The sequence below is a fragment of the Coturnix japonica genome, chromosome 3 (assembly GCF_054131305.1).
Source record: "Coturnix japonica strain WE chromosome 3, WE-NBRP24, whole genome shotgun sequence".
Classification (NCBI taxonomy): domain Eukaryota; kingdom Metazoa; phylum Chordata; class Aves; order Galliformes; family Phasianidae; genus Coturnix; species Coturnix japonica.
The window spans coordinates 86,755,823-86,772,095 of NC_140665.1; positions in this window are offsets into that span (position 1 = coordinate 86,755,823).

Consider the following 16,273-nt stretch of genomic DNA (forward strand, 5'->3'; position numbering starts at 1 on the left):
CCAAGCAGTCAGTTGCTTATAATTTCATTTTTCAGGAAAGCTTCCAACTGGTAAAAAAATAGCAAAGCTTGGACAAAAACCTCTTTGTCCTGACTGTTATTTAATGTGTGATTTCCAGTGTATTACAAAGTTCTCCTGAGCTTCTTTTGCAGCTGGCATCAGTTTTTTTCCAAATATTTGTCACCAGCATTGCCAAAAGAAGAGGTAATTGTCTTCATTATTCTCCTTAGACTACAGGAAAATGAATATATAAGGATGAGTGTAGGTGTGTAAGACAGCATCCTCCTCTATATGTTTGGCTGCAGGGTCTCGGATCCAGCTCTGGGTGATGTAGCCCTGGGCAGTCCCCTTTCCCTCTGGAAGCAGGGGTCAGTGCTGTGGGAAGCAGCCTGGCCTGCCTCATACCTTGCTGAGGCCAGGACCTGACATCAGCCTGCAGGCTGCCTGGCCTGACCATGGACCTGATGGTCTGGTTGGACTTGGCCACGCTGCTTGTGAGCCTGCTGTCTTGTCTCTGGCCTCCCCCTAAGTTCCAGCCTGCCCAGGCTGCAGGGAAGTAAGAAACGTCTCATGCAAGTTTGGTGAGCAAGTGAATTCACATATATGGATTTTTTATTTTTTATTTTTTTTTTCTCTAGGTTAATAATTACATTCAAATGTTGATTATTTTTTTTAGCAGAGATTCACCAATCAATGTCGAATGTCAAATAGTAACATAAAGGATGTTTATTGTATAGTAATTCACAGCTAATTGTAAAAGTATGCTGATTGGAAGGAACAGTATTTGATATAGGGCAAAGCATTTTGAAAACTAACAATTATTCCAAGGATAAAAAATGGTAGCAGTTTACTAGGAAATAACACTCAGGGAGAAATAAAAGTTTCAGTGTCACAATGAAGAGCAAGATTTTAGTTAAACTGCAGAGAAACAATCTGAAAAACAGCATGTACCGTATCTTGAGACAAATCTTTAATTGAAAACACTGGGACACCAACAGAAATTACCCCGTTTGATCAATGATAGGTTGAATACTGCAGCTAAGTCATTTGCAGTGGGCGAAATCTGAGATCAAGACTAAGATTCAGAGAGGAAATTTTCATTTTTCAGATATGAGCTCTGTATAAGTGAGATAAGTAAGAGCGGAAATAAAGTAGGTTAGGAAATTGCTGCATGGGTAAGAATTTTGTAGTTGTTCAGACTATAGGGGTTGGTAAGAAATGACTTCTAAATTGAAGATCGTTGCTTTTGTGCTCAAGAAGATTGGTGAGGGATTTTCTAACCTTCTACATGAAGCCTTTTTTCAGAAATCCAAATCAAACAGAGCTAAATGAAGTTTTAGGAGGAGACTTACTGTACTGGTATGTTACCAGCTGTTTTTTCTGTATTTGTATGCATCCAGAGAACCAGTGGTTTCTCTTAAATTAGTGATTTTGAGTGTGTCCATAAGTGAAAGTGACTACTGCAAAAACTAGGGGTATGTATAGCTGCAAATCAAAACTAAAGCCAATGCTAGAATAATTAAAATAGGCATAAAAATAATCTAGAAATGTGAAGATATCTAATCTGTATAGAGGAGATGTTCTTCCTTCTTTTCCTCTCTCTTTCAGGTTTTCCCATAGGAAGGATTGAAACGATCTGATATCTAATTAATTTTAAAGAGAAGCTTAATCAGTGTATTGGAGAGGCTTTGTGATATAGTTGAATCTGACTGCAGGGAAGTGAGTGAAAACTAGTAGAGATAAGAGACGGGCTAAGAAAAATTGTGCTTTATGATTCTACAAAGTGATACGTACTGGTGTTTCACTGTTCAATTAAAGGAGATGGCTAACAGAACTGCTAGCTGCTAAGGGTATATTTGCATAGGAAGAGAGAAAAAAGAGAAAAAAAGGAAAGGGAAAAAGATAGCTAGAGAGTTTGTAGAGAAATTAGATTCTTATCAGTTTGACTGAACCTGATAAATAGGTTCACACACAATAAGCAGTCTCAAACAGAATCATAACATTGCTCACACTAGCAAGCAGAAAATGAGGAGGATTGGGGAAATATAGTAAGAGGGGAAATGCTAAACTGATAAAACCAATTGGCCTGGCTACACAACAGGTGTAATAATTGTGGTAGTCAACTTAGATTGCCTTAATCATGGTAGCATGAGAACAGAATCAGGCTGACTGGTTTATAAAAAATATGTAATGAAAGCCCACAAACATTTTAAACTAAGTATTTAATCTACATAAGATGCAAAATTCAAACTTTGAGCAACCAAAGGTAGAACTAAATGCATTCTTCATTTACACATCTACTCACTTATTGTGTTTTAGCATACAGGTGTCAATGAAATGAGGTTCTAGCTTCATAAAAGTCCTGCTTCAAGTTTACTGAACTGCACGTGCATGGTAAAGATAATGTATTGTACAATAAAAACTGTGCTTGAAAACTTATAAATTGTGTCTTTCCATGGACACGAATAGATTCCAGATTTACTTCAGAAGTGAGCTAAACAATTTCTTACTACAATTACTTTGATTCTATACCTATGTTATTTTTCAGAACTGGAGATTCTTCCGTCCTTAATGGAGATGTTCTCTGGGAAGTTTTGCATGTTGAACAGGACTTAATTTCTTGACTTCTTAGTAGTTTTCCATTTCTATCATAGAATCATAGAATCATTCAAGTTGGAGAAGACAAATATCATTGAGTCCAACCACAACCTAATCATGCTACCCTAATTCTAACAACTACTCCACTCCACTAAATCATGTCACTGAGCACCACATCCAAGCAGATTTTAAACACATCCAGGGATGGTGACTCAACCTCCTCCCTGGGGAGCCTATTCCAGTACTTAATAATCCTTTCTGTAAAGAGGTGTTTCCTAATATCCAACCTAAACTTACCTTAATGCAACTTGAGGCCATTTCCCCTCGTCCTGTCACCTGTCACCAGTGAGAAGAGACCAGCCCTGCTCTCACTGCAGTTACCTTTCAGATATTGGAAGAGAGCAATCAGCCCCTCAGCTTCATTCTCTCCAGTCTAAACAGCCCCAGTTCCTTCAGTCAGTCCTTGTAGGGCACATTCTCCAAGCCCATTTTGTTCTTGTAATTTTGACAAGGTAAATGAGGGGAGGAGCCTAGAAAAATATGGGGACAAAAGGAAAAACAGAGTTTCCAATATAAAAACAGTTATTTCTATAGAGGTAGACAAGAGAATTAGGGTTTGGGGATAATCAGGTGTTGAACATTGGAGCACTGTAAATTCTGCTGGTGAGAATGTCTGTGGAACACGTGCTTTGTCCTGATGCTCATTTTTTACTACAAAGGTAGTTAGTGCCCTGAGTTATGTTTATTACCTCATTCTAGGATTTAAAACAAGAACAAAATTATGTGACTTTTTGACAAGAAATGATGTTTTGGTGGCTTTGGGGCACTGAGTCATCAGAGACTCTTTGTGTATCAAATTGGTTTTTAATGGCTTCTTCCTTTCAGATGTGTTATTGCTGCCATTAACGGTGACAGATAGATGGATACAGTTTATGCTTTCATCCCTTTCAGGTGTCCTGTTATGCCTCTGAAACCTCCCATTATTCATTCTCTCCTTTGAGTTATGATGGCTTTATCTTCAAAAACGCTGTTCATTCTTGAGCTCAAGGCCATTTCTGGATGTAGCTAGAGGGAGTCACTGTCAAGTTTAAAGTTCATCACCTCCTCACAGCAGCTGTCAATTAGTTGGTTTTGTGGTTCTTTTTTTTCCCAAGTCCTTGTGCACATGTAAGCCCTCCTATTAGACTTTTATGAGAAATAAATGATGGTTATAATTTACATATTGTCACTTGTTTCTGTTAAGAGTGATTTGCAGTTTTTCTAAAAGAGTGTGGCACCAAAGGACTACCAGCCCAAGCCAGAGATGAAGCAGCAAACAAGCTGACAAAATCCATAGCTGGTAGCGTATTACAGTGATGGATTTCAGAGTAATTTTAGCCCTTCCTGGAAAGATGTGAAGATGAATGATTCTAGTGAATAAAAGTAAAACCTGAAGGTTGATTGCTATAGTTTGCTGCAAATGCAGGTAATTCAGCTTTTCTTTAGTCTAGCAGAGATTGGTATATGACCAGTAATTTTAAACCTCATCACTAGCAGTCCTCATGACTAGTAGTCCTAATAATCTGTGGTTGTAAAGAGATTCCTTTAGCAGCGCTAAACAGAGAAAGCCTTATAAAGTAATATATCTTGTGAAATTGGAGCACAATATACATTTACGGTCCTTATTCACAGCCTTGTTCACCAGTTAATTATAGTCCCTAAATTCAAATTGCCCACTGAAGAATCTGAAATGCTAGTTTTTTAGTGTTATTGTGAGTTTGCCCAGTAAGGCTTTATGGGTTTAACTTACTGCATTTGGTTATTTGTTCTTTGTTTACTATATTAATGTGAACACCACTTTGTATGACAACCTTTCTTAAGTCCCATCCAAACCTCAGGGGAGTCAAGGAGAATTTTGATCTTTATTTCACAGGAAATGAATCAGGCTTGTTTATACAGGAGAAAAGGAATGAGATGTATGCCAGTGCAGCTGTAAATTTATAGCTGAATTCAGAGCCAGTCTAGCACTAGAAACAGTCGTGAAAGATCTAGCCAAATCTCAGGTTAGTTTATGTCTTCTTTTGCCTTGCAAGAATGAAGAAGTAAAGCCAACATTTTGTTTGGAGTCACAAATAGATTTCTGCATAGCCCTTGGAACTATTCTGCTACACGGTGCAGGACTCCCTGGCTGTCATTTTATCCAGTTGTCAGCAAGGTTCAGAGCTATCGATTCTGAGTATACATTTCTTCATTTGCTTATTGGAGATTTTGATTATGTTATTATGGCATATTAGATGTAGAATCTATGGAAAGGCATAAGAATGTCAAAAGTCTTGTGCATAGCAAAATTCTTTTTAGAGAACATAGGGCTGGAAGACATGTCAAATTTCATTTGTTATTTGAAACATAAGCAATATTGAAATAATTAAATCATTTCACTAGACTATTAAGATAAATGGATTCATGAACACCCATACTAGACTAGAGAAGCAGCAGGAAGTGAGCAATGTACCTTTCTAGCTGGAAATTTATGCTAGCAAGTACCAATAAACAAAGTGAATAATCCTGCTGATAGCACCAGGCATGCTATTTAGACTAACTTTGTATAGATAGGTGTATACTTAACCTATCATCTAAAGCCAAGAATCGCTTACGTATTTTTCCCATGCAAGCACCCAAGTTATATGAGTGTAATATTTACTGATCAGCTGTTTGTACACAAAGGATAGATAAATGATTTTAAAGTTCCAAGAAAGCAGTAGAAGCCATGGTCCCTTGATTCTCTTTCTTTTCCTTTGCTTCTGCTTCTTTCTTCCTATCCTGAGGTTCTAGGTTTCAGACACTGTACCTACCACACTACTTTTCTTTTTGAAAATAAGGTATTTAGCACCTGAATCATCCCATGGATCCTTTGAAAATACAAATAGAATCATAGAATCAAAGAATCATTATGGCTGGAAAAGACTCAGATCATCTAGTCCAACTGTCACCCATCAGCACCATGCCCACCTAACCCTGTTCCTAAGTTTCACACTTACCCATTTCTTGAAAACCTCTACCTACAGTGACTTCACAACCTCCCTCATATTATTAACAACAATAATAAAATTGTACAGATTGACTTCCTTCACTTTTTTATCTGCAGCATCCTGGAAAATTAATTTCAGGACAAAATGGCTTAATTTTAAATCAGAATAATGTAACAAGTATCTCAGGTCTTCTCCAGTATATGTCAGTAGAATCTGCTTAGTATCTGCTCAGTAGAAGCAGAAGCTTTGGGAGCATACAATGCTTAAAGCATTCTGTGGAGCCCATCACCTGTTGTGTGGATCTTATACTACATGCAAAAGGATGGCACATGTTAGGATTCTGTTTCAGGTGATCTTCATCACCTGTACATACATACGTTTGTGCTATGCATTGTGATTGCACTGGTAATTAATTACTGCTGTTAACCTCTACTCTTACATTATTTCTTCAGCTTTGAGAGGATGCAGAGGTTGTCTATTGATCAACAGAGTTATCACATCATTCTGATTTACATGTCTGGAAGATATTAAAATTTGTTGTTGCTAAATTTAAAAAGTTAATCACTTTCCTGCATTCATCTATATTAAAGAGATCGTTTCCTGATTAAACTTACTGACAGTTCTAAAATGCAAATTAATACTGTTACTGTGTGATTATTTTTTCAGCACAGATTTATATTTTATGTATTTTATTAAATACATAAATAAATAGATAAAGCAAAGGAACAAGTCATTTGCACTACCTGTGTCAGAGAGTGTAAGTGTAAGTCCTAACTGGAAAAAAGTGATATCACTGAGGTGAACTGGCCTCAGTAACTTTGATCAGAATTTGTCAGGGTAAAGACTATCTCTGCAAGATAATAAGTGAGATCTGCATCATCTCTTGGATACAGGCTGTTATTCCAAACACTGTGGTTCTATCACACAGGAAAAGGTGTTTGCCAAAACAACAACTGTTTCTAGGTGCTGTTTAAAGGATCATAGAAGGTAAACTAGCATTGACAAAACAGCCTGAAGTCCACTGCCTTTCCTATGAGAATGTTTCAACCCATAGTTTTACCCTGTGTAATCAACATGACTAGCAAAATGGTATGATTATCATGGTGCAAAACCAGGTGCTTATCATGTTCTGGTCTAACAACTTTCTTGAACGGTGAAAGAGTTGAACTACTTGCATATTTGCTTATGGCACAGATCTAGAAGTTAGTGGAATTTTTCTCTGGGTGAAAAAGGAATGAGACAGGGTAAAGCAAACTCTACTGTTGTTATTCTTGCCACTTAAAACCGCTGAATGCTTACCTCCTTTTCACTGTATCGTAGCCAATATAACTGTAGTAGTAAGTGAGCAAGCAGGTTCATTATAAAGAGATAAAGAGAGGGTTTTTCAAGTGTGTCTGTACCAGGTTGGAGAACTTGTTTTATTTTTGCATCAGAAAAGTTAATGAACCACAATCAGTTTGAACCTTACTTGATTCTATCAGTGTAACTTAATGTAGTAGCAGAACTGAATTGCTTGCTTTTTTTGTTTTATTTTGATCTGATTTTCAATTTTTATGTATTTATCTTTAACACGCATGTACTTTGAGCATCACAAGAGATGATAACACAACCTGCACAGCTTCCAGCAAAGAAAGAAAGAGGCAAGTACTGGCTGTGCTGGAAATGGAAGGAAAGGTTAGACTGATGAATTCTAGTGGCAGCAGTACTTCAGTGACTAAAGCACAGAGTTCAGAGAATGGAAACACATTATTCAAGTGCTGTATACTTTCACAGCATAATCTATCATGCATCTTCTTTTCCTTGGATGAAATTGCCTTTTAGCAACATCAGCACAAATATTTGGAAGAGGACAGAGGTACATATGGCTTGCACTATTTCACAAACAAATTGCTTCAGCAGAAAGCATGCTTTTCCATTTATCTTCTCAGCAAATCCTTATAGTTAATCACAGCAACTAAGTGCCATGCTGTTCCATATGTAAGCACAATAACTGTGGTACAGAAGTTTACATGCATACAATAGAGGCACAGGAATCCTGAGACCTGGGAGTGTAGAGTTAATAGCCAGAGAGGAACACTTCATGAAAAGAAGAAGAAGTTGCACATTCCTTGAATCTTACTTTTTCCAAGGCACTTTCTTTTTTGGCTTAAGCTTTCACCTCATATGCTCCTTCATGTATCATTGTGTTCCATAAGTTTTAACTACTTGATAGAGTAAGAAGCAGTAACCTGGGTAATGCAGTTCTGAACTCACTGAAATCAATGGCAAGATGCCAGTGGAATATGGCATGCCAAAAAATTTCTTTTAATGTGGATTTGGTTCTATGAAAATGCTGGGTTAAAACACACACACACACACACACAAAAAAAAAAACCTCTGCCTGTTCTTTTTCTTAATATTACAGGAAAATACCACAACAGTATCCCTTTTCTCTAGCCATTTGCTGTTATAATTAATTGTTGGGTTAGATTGTGCTCCAGGGTTCCAGACCTAATGGGATTGTCTTGGCAGCTTTGCTGTATCTTCACTTTAATCAATTATGTAATCAAATTGTCCTTGCTCCTCCAGTGTTCTGTAGATCTCTCTTGGAGTGATTAGAAAAGATTTAGAAGAGACTACGTGCCCTCAGTGAGCATATAACTCCAAGTCTCATTACCATTTATGAGGAATATTCAGGACAAGTCTAGTTCAACAAGAGGTCCAAGTCCCAGTTTAGACCGTTAGTAATTTTTTTCCAGACACCATGAGAGTGAGTTAAGGTAGGATTTGTCTCATTTCATTTAGCTATTTCTATTGTAAATATTTTCACCCTGTCCTAAGCACTAGAATAGGCCTCAAGCTGCTGGAGTTCAACAAACCATTGGACAATGCTCTTAGACATAGGATTTGAACCTTGGGTGGTCCTGTGTGGAGCCAGACATTGGATTCAGGCGTGCTTATGGGTGATGTTTCTGCTTGTATGAGGTTACTGCCTATTGCTGTTTATGTACTCAGTGGGGGGAAATAGATAATTTAAAGGCATATCAATATTTGACCTGTTTTACATCTTTACTTCAGGATGAGATCAAGTGAAAGTACTCAACCTCTTTCCAATAGCTAGCAAAGGAACCTAAGAGGTAAATGTCTGTGTAGTAAATATACATGGTTAGGTGGTGTTTAATCCCTCTATGATCATCTACAGGAGATCCTTTATTCACCCCAGCTCCTGAGGAACAATTTCTGTCCTCAACGTACCTCCCAAATGGTGTACCATGACTAAGTGGCCAATCACAAATATTGTTTCCTAGCTGATCTTCAAAAAAACAATATTAGTAGAAACATTTAAAGATATATGCCCTACCTAACCACATGTAAAAGGAAAATGGAACTTTAAATACACTGCTGGTTTTTGACACTAGATGGCAACAGTACACATTAGAAATAAATATTTCTCAAAGTGCAAAAATAAGCATAACTTAAGGAATGATCAAAATGAGTACAGTAAAGAGAATAACAGAGAATATTTTACATGGAATTGAAAAAAAATCAAACCATATGTAGAATAACCTACATTTCCTCTAGCAAGATACAGAACCTTAAGAAACTCTGATCTGAATCTATTTTTGAAACCTTATTGTTACATTCAGTTAGAATGTGCCTTCCGATAAAGAAACATTTCTCAGAGATTCACCAGTCTACTCAAAAGTTACAGGTAACTTTTCCTGACTGGATAAGTAAAGAGGGTCTGAATGCTAATGTCAATGCTCAATTAATTAAGTGCATGCATGATTTCTTGGTACTGGCGGCATCTTTTTCTGTCCTGATGCACTTGAGGGTAAGTAGCATGGCTTGTACACAGAGCAGGTAGCATAGCTGTGTCTGTATGGGAATTCACAGCTGCTCAGGGAGACTTCCCTGTCCCTCACTGCTCATTGGTTTAAGGATAATTTATCTGTCTTTCTCATTGTGATGACTTCTATTATGAAGTTCTCCATCTCAGCTACACTGGCATTTGAGTCTTTTAAGATCCTTAAATATGTGTACATATCTATCCTTCTTACGTGTGTGTGAGCTACTTACATATTTTGTTATAAAACTATGCAGCAGAGTAGAGATCTAGAATTTAGGCAGTGAGGGTGTCTCTGAAACAACAAGAGCCACATCTGTATTGTCTTTCAAATGTATTCTTCCATCTACTCTCAAGCAAGAGCTCACTAGGAATCTACCTTATCTCTGTTCAAGTCTATGCTATGGTCAGATAGTATGTGTACCCAGGATTCAGGTTTGGGGCTTGTCAGTGGATATTTCTGAGGAGAGAAACTCTTTATCACTGAGAACAGGCAAACTTCTAAGCCAAAGGTTTGAAGTCCACAGAACAAATTCCAGTTCTTGTGTGACTGTGAGGTGAGGTTTGTCCTAAGGGAAATATTTTTGGAGGAGAGAAACAATGACCTTTCCTTACTGTTAGGTGAATATGGTAACTTCATAATTCATGGATGTGGGATGCAAGGCAGAAAGATTAAGTGAACAGCTCAAGGCTATAAAGAAAATTTTGTATCAGAGCCTAGATCAGAAGAGAGGAATTGCTGACTCCCAGAGCTATGCTAAGATACCTCTCTCTGTTACAATAGTCCTATAAATCATCCTAAAAGCCAACAGTAATGCTTTATGAGTCTCAGCACTGCAGATGCTATTAGTATTGTTGAGAAAGAAGGGACTTTTTTTTATGAATGTGCAGTAATAATCATCCTTAACTCTTCTAAGCATTTATTCATGTTCAAAGCACTTAAAATCTAAATCCAGTAAAACTGTATTGTGCTGACCCTGCCTCCCCAGGAGTGTCCTTGGATATGCTCTTATCTAAAGAAAAAAAATGATCCTATTATTATTATTATTTTGTAAAATGTACTTTCCAAAGACTGTGAAAATTATCTTGCAGTCATATCAGGTTCCTTAGACTGACTCTTTTTTTCTATCCTTAAGAGGTATTTATAAGACATTGTAAGTTTCTTGATAGTAACAGCGCACAAAAAGAGAGAAAACATCCTAACTTGAACATGTGTATTTCAAGATATGTCTCCATTTCATTCTGAACAATAACATCTGCTTATTTTCTGTCTTCTTTCAGATATGAGCAATTTTCTTGTAGAATAACAGGTACGTGAGAGAGATTCTGCCCAGTCGCCTCTCCTGAAACAGTCAGTTAGATCAGAAGACTTGTAGTAAAGCTCAAATGATCCCTTCCCTAGGAAAGGTAGAAAATCTAGGATATTTGGGAAGAGTAGAAAGACTCTCCTAAGCACTGGAAAGTTATATTCCAGGACCAATTTCTGTGTCTCTACAGAAGGGATTTTCAGGTTGAGCAAGGGCAGGCATGTTGAATACATGTCTACATGAGCTACTCTCTTCCTTGGTGTAGGCGGCACATTAACTCTTAGGTTAGTGTATCTCAGAGGTCAATGACTCAACAAAACACATGCAAAGCATAAAACACATGCAAATCCGTCAGACGCCAGTGGGCTTTTAGCAAATGCTAACTTATATAGCTGCCCTATTTGAAGCCTTTAGTTAAGTAGTAGTGTGATTATTTTAAAGCTGCTCTGCAACTTGCAGAGAATATTCCAGTTCCCAGAACATGCAGGACATAACTGTCTTCCCGAGGCTGTGTACCGGGACCTGAGGACTTGGACTATAGTATTTATGGTGAAACAAGAGGAAAATATTTTGGCACTGTAACAAGTATTTTTTAACACATTTGATTAAAGCTTAAAATAGGTTGATTTGGAAGTAAAATAGAGGCAGAGGCAAACACATCATACTTTACCTAATGAGCTATGTCGAGAAGCAAGAAGATAAAGTACCATCTTAATGTCAAATTATCTAATTAAATACATAATGGAATCAAATACATCACATCATGCCAAGAAACCAATAATGGGTGTTAAATTCCAAACTGAGGAGGTCTGAGATAAAGAGCATTTCTGTTGTGAAAATTCTACTGATGCCCTTCAAAGACTGCTTCCATGCACGGATTCAACTGTCTCAGAGTAGAGGGTTTGCTGTTTAGAGGGCCAGCCTGTGCAGGGGGAACAAAATGCAGCATCTGCTCTCCAGCTTGGCAATTGAGCTCACCTGGCTGAGCTGATGATTTCAGTTGAGTTTCAGAGAATATTCTTTTCTTCTAGTCTGCTAAATAACTGGGGCCTCCCACTCCCTCTGAATACCATAAACTTCTTGGCAATGCTAAATTAAAGCACAAGTTTCCAATGTTTATGAGATGTGATGGGGGCCCTTTGCATTCTGGTAACTCTCAAGTCAAAAATAGTCCCCAGAAGTCAAAATCAGATAGCACGAATTGGCTCAGAGACATATCAAAGTCTGATCTGGAACTGGAAAGTTTACGAGACTGTAATGTTGTTTTTTGCTTTCTATCAGCCACGATGTGGATTGTTGCTATAAAGATTCAGGTCTTGCGGAATCAGGGCTGAAGTTTTATAGGTTATGGAGGACATCCACTTCTTCGAATGGGAAATAAACTAAATTTACCTTAAGAAAGAAACAGTATAAAAAGTTGCACAGATCCTCATTCACCAACAAGCACCAAACATGAAAGAAATCTAATAAAATGTCATCCAGATTCGATAATCTCTGAAATGACGCCATTATTTGATGTGGTGACTGATGGCTCAGACAAAAATCCCATCATGTTCTCTCATCTGGAAAATAAAAAGGTATTTTGGTGTTGCTAGTGGCTTTTCATTTGACTTTCAGACATGAGCTCATGCAGGTATTTAACAAAAAAATCTGAGAGGCTTGTTTGTGTGCAAATAAATGCCATGGCTCTTTAGCTTAGTGTCCTCAGAAAACCATTTTTAATGAAATGCATTTCTTAATAAATAAATAAATAAATAAATAAATAAATCATAAATTAATTCATAGACCTTTCATTAAAATTGCCTGCCATATCCCAGGTCCACTTTCACTAGCATACCAATTTTCCTTAATCAAGTGCTTGTGTTTAGTTGACTCCTTAACTAACTTCCTTGAAACTATCACTGTTCAAAGTAATTGTATATACAATGCACATAACGCCGCGATTTCTTCTTTATTTTGCCATTATTTCTCTGATTTTTCTTGGCTAAATTAGTTGAGATTCTGCAGGTCACCACCGCATGGGTTGGTCTTGCACAGACATTCAGCTTTAATGCTACCTTTTCTCTGGAATAACTCACATATCTGCATTCTTGGCAGTGTCACTTCTTGCACACATTATAAAATCTGCCCATAAACATATTAAAGTAATGGAATCTGCCTAGTATTTTAGACTCTTCAGGAGTTATCATTAAGAGGCTTAGACTTTAATTTAAAAATAATGTAAGCTATCATTATCAGTAACTTTGTTGCTTCTACAAGTTACTTCTTTCTGTGTTCTTAACATATCCCAACAAGCAAGTGGTTTGTTTACATCCATCCAAAACACTGAGAAGAAACCAGAGTCTTGTGTATTGTACTGATGATTGTGCAAGTCTGATCCTGCTGTCCACCCCATGAAATAGGCAATAGTGCAACTCCACCAGCTATTTATACAGGTATTAGTTTTGAGTATTCTCCAGCCCAGGAGTGATAATGTAGCCCAGGAATTAGCAAGGGATGAGAACTCCAAAATGAGAGGAAGGCTGTTGTGCCAGTGAAAGTGAACAGCAGATAAAAAGTGTGATCCTAAATAATTTCACACATGAAATAGTCTACTACTGAAATAGTAGTTGCAAGGACTGGCTTGGGGTCTTGACTCCATTGACTTCATCCTGAACACGTTGCCTTTTTAGAGTAGTATGATACTCTTTATTTTCTGACTCAGACTGATTTGAGCTGTTACCATTGAGCAAATGCTGGAGGCAATTCCAGAAAGCCTTTCTGTCCATAGTGAAGAGTGATCAATAGTTTGTAAAGTGTTCAGCCGTCTTCTACAGAGAAAGGTGCTGTTTAGGTGTGTGGTATTTTTATTGTGATAGCTCAATAGAGTTCATGCATTATGAACAGCAACACAGGAATTACAATGCTTAAACACTGTTAGATCTGCTATCCTGTTATCACCATTTCTAAACAGCAGATGTTTCAGAAAGAGATTTAAGAAAGGTTTTAATACAAATATATATGGCTTTACTGTCATTTTGTGGATTAAATCCTTCTAATAACATTAGTATAGAACTATATATTTGGAATCAATGTAAATCGTCCACAGCACTTCAGACGATATGGTTGTAAGAAGGCAGACTTCCAACTACTTTACTTACACAAATTCATATGTTTCACTTCTTAAATATGCAAAGGAAATAGAAATGAGTGACCTGATGCCAGAGTGCTTTGATCAAAAAGATACAAAACTCTTTCACCAAAATGCCATCTGAAAAAGTCCCCCAACAAATAAGGAAGTTAGATCAGGATAATCAATGTTCAATCAGTTTTTCATTTCCAGAGATGGTCATAGCCTAAGCATAAGGTGTTGGCTTCCTGCTGTTTTGTGTTTGTTTGGAAATTTTCAGTGGAAACAAAGAGACGTTTTACAAAGAATGTGATAAAAGAGAAGTACAGTCCTCCTCCCCAGGTAAATGACACTGACAACCGTTTTCCTTTGTCTGAAAAGTATAAAGTTATCATGTCTTCGAGGCAGATCTTCTGAATTGGCTGGCAGGGACATTAGAAAGAAGCACTTAGCACTTTTGTCAGGCCTCCAGCACTCAAAAAAGATAGTCAGAAAATAAGAACATAGTGATCATCTGAAAAATACTTACCTGAAAGGAGTCTGGCATCACACTGGAGCTCTGCAGAAAAAAACAGAGAGAGAAAACAACTGAGGGGAGGCTGGAAGCAAAAAGAGAAAACAAAAGACCAGATTTTTGTTCCAGTACTCTGCCTCATTCACTAGAGACCTGATCATTCAGTAAATGAGGCTGCTTCAGATAAGAGCCTACTCCAGCATTCTGCCCTGATTTTGGTCTGCAGCACAGCTTGGAAAGAGCTGTGTATGGTGAAAAGGAGCTTGATAACCTTATCCATCTGGTATGGAAGCAGATATCTCAGTCTGTTAGTACTGGTTTTGTTACCCCTGGTAAAATTTGCTGTGACCAATACTGTATTCTATGAAATCAAGCCCTAGTGCTGAAACAGTTGGATTACTGCAAGGTTTTTAATTCTGATGAACAGACTTACTCTGATGTTTAGGGCAGTTTCATCTTGGTGCACACAAGCTGTTCCATTGTGGAAAAATCCGACAACTTCAAAAGAGGCTTTACTCCCTTCCTTCAACTCATTTTCTTCAGGCTGTTTGCACTGCTGAGCTTTTTCTTGCTGTAACTGTCAACACGTGGTAGAATGTTTTCTGTGCATCTTTCTAAATCTCCTTGCACTTTGATTCTATCAGTCAAGGAAGGAAAAAGAGATTAGGCTGTGTGACTGCCTCTAAAGCAGGCTGAAAGATCTTCCTGTTTGCTGAGGGCTTCCTGCCATTACTAATAAAGATGGGCAAAGCAAAAACCAAGTGGTACTTCTTAGAGAATGTGGTGGTCCAGCATCCAAGTTTCTGGTGAGTTCATTCCTAGGAGTCACAGTGAATGCCTGTCAGCTTTTAATTTAGACATTCAATAAAATATCACTGGCTACATAATGTATCAGTTGCCAATCATAAATTTACTTGGCCATGTTTACTTGGCCAAGACACTATAGAGTTTAAAGTATGCAAAAGCTTTTTCTCTTGTCTGGTTCTTAGTTCCTTATCTCCTGTGTTGATAAATATTCAGTTGCTGACAACTGAACTATTAAGTATTAGTTGAAAGGAAGAAAATAAATGCAAATTCTCTTTTAATTACCTCAAGAATTTTCCATATCTCTCTTTAATATAATAGCCTTATTCACCAGCATGCAATCCTCACTAATACTCCTATGAAGTAAGGAAACTTTATTATCATTTTTTAACAATGTAATATTACCAGAAAAATTAAATGACTTGCTGAAAGTTACACCAAGGCAATAACAAAGCTAACTTCAAAATATTAATTTCTAGAGTCTCTATGCAGTTCGTTATCACCATATTTGCCATCCCGTAGCCAGTTTTGCTTCCTCTGTACTATAACATTTTCTCACAATTTCAGTATTTTAGCCAATTATTTAAGCTGTATTTCTGGTGATTGCATATTGGTTTATAATCTATTTTTCCACCATAAAAAGACAGTGATCTTCATAAAAGGAGATCACAGTTAAAATCAGAACTAATACTGTAATAGATATATTTGTTATTTTTACCTGAGATTATTTTCTTTTGGAAATATGTGGGGGCAAACACACGTTTACCAGAACACATTTTGCATTCCAGCCATGAATGTAATATTTTAGTTTCTTATTCTAAAAAAATTATAACCTTTACTGACATTTTTGCACTTAGGAAGGAGACAGATGCAATAACATCAGATGATTATCATGCTTCAGTATCCCAGGAAAAAATCTTTACCTTTTCATTGGAAGGTCTCTGTAAAAGCATCTCTCAGTGCCACTTTTGATTCTGTATGCTGAGAAAAGCACCAGTTCCCTTTTCCTGCATAGGATAACTGAGGACTACCCCCAGTACTCAGATTTAAGTCTAAATCAAAGTTCCTTGAATTCTGTTTTAGGTTTGGCATTTAAAATCCTCTAAC